Below are 1,100 nucleotides of genomic sequence, written 5' to 3' on the forward strand. Positions count from 1 at the left end.
ATATGGAAATATTTCATTCAGGAAGTTTTATTTATATTTTAATCTTAAGGAAAAATGATTGGGTTTCTGTCTCATATTAAAAATATTAATAATTAATTTATTGAGATGAATACAATTTTAAAAATTCTGATGACTGAATTCCATTGTTCTACTGCCAAAAATGGGTCAATTCATACTAGAAGTTTCTTTGGAGCTCTTCAAGTACACATGGACAACTAGAAAAATGAGATTGGCTCAGATTTTCATACTTGACATTTAAACATTGATATTTCATTATTAGACTACTTTTATAATGATACTAGACATTTTATTATTAGACTAGACATTCCCAGGACTATTTTGTTGCACAGAGGCCAATTTATTTGTAAGAGTCCAGACATGCTTTCTTAAACCCCTAAATAAGGTGGACACATGCAAACTACCTTTAGAAATTAGCCCTGGCCTGAGCTAACCTCTGGACTATGTCCAGGAGTTGTTCAGCACATTGCTTGTAAATCCTGGCCGAACTAGTGCTGGGAACAGTTGTTCCTGGACGTGTTCCAGTGCTGGGGAGCCTTCCAGAGCTGTACTTTCTCCAGCTTATACTGTAGCTGAACACAAACAGCTCTTGGCACACTTCTGCCTTTGGCACAGCTAATGATTAGCTTTTGGTCAAAGACTCACCTAGGAAGCTTTCTGCAGCAGATCAGAGAAACAAAGCAAATTTCTTAAAGAGGTTGAATTCATGCTGGACACACTTGTAAACCATCTTTGTATTTTTCGCAGTATGCAGCAGTGGTCAGAGTGGAAATGCTTACAAAACTTGCTGAAAGAGTGATGGGGTTGTAACAGACTGCACTGGTTTATAACCTTGCACAGTAACTTTCCTCTTGGGCAAAATTGCCAGGGGGAAGCACAGTTTGGATTCAGTCCACCAAAACCTAGCCATGAGCCACGAACAACCATTCAGTGGCTTGCTATAAGGAGGGGAATAGTAAAGTATAATAAAGACAGTATCAAGACACTCAAGAGATGGCATTGAGGTCTTTTTAAATAGAACCTAAACAAGCTCCTAATTTGTTTCCTTCTTTCTCCTGGAAAGGGATAACATACTTAGCTGA

The sequence above is a fragment of the Aphelocoma coerulescens genome, chromosome 1 (genome assembly GCF_041296385.1).
Source record: "Aphelocoma coerulescens isolate FSJ_1873_10779 chromosome 1, UR_Acoe_1.0, whole genome shotgun sequence".
NCBI classification, from domain to species: domain Eukaryota; kingdom Metazoa; phylum Chordata; class Aves; order Passeriformes; family Corvidae; genus Aphelocoma; species Aphelocoma coerulescens.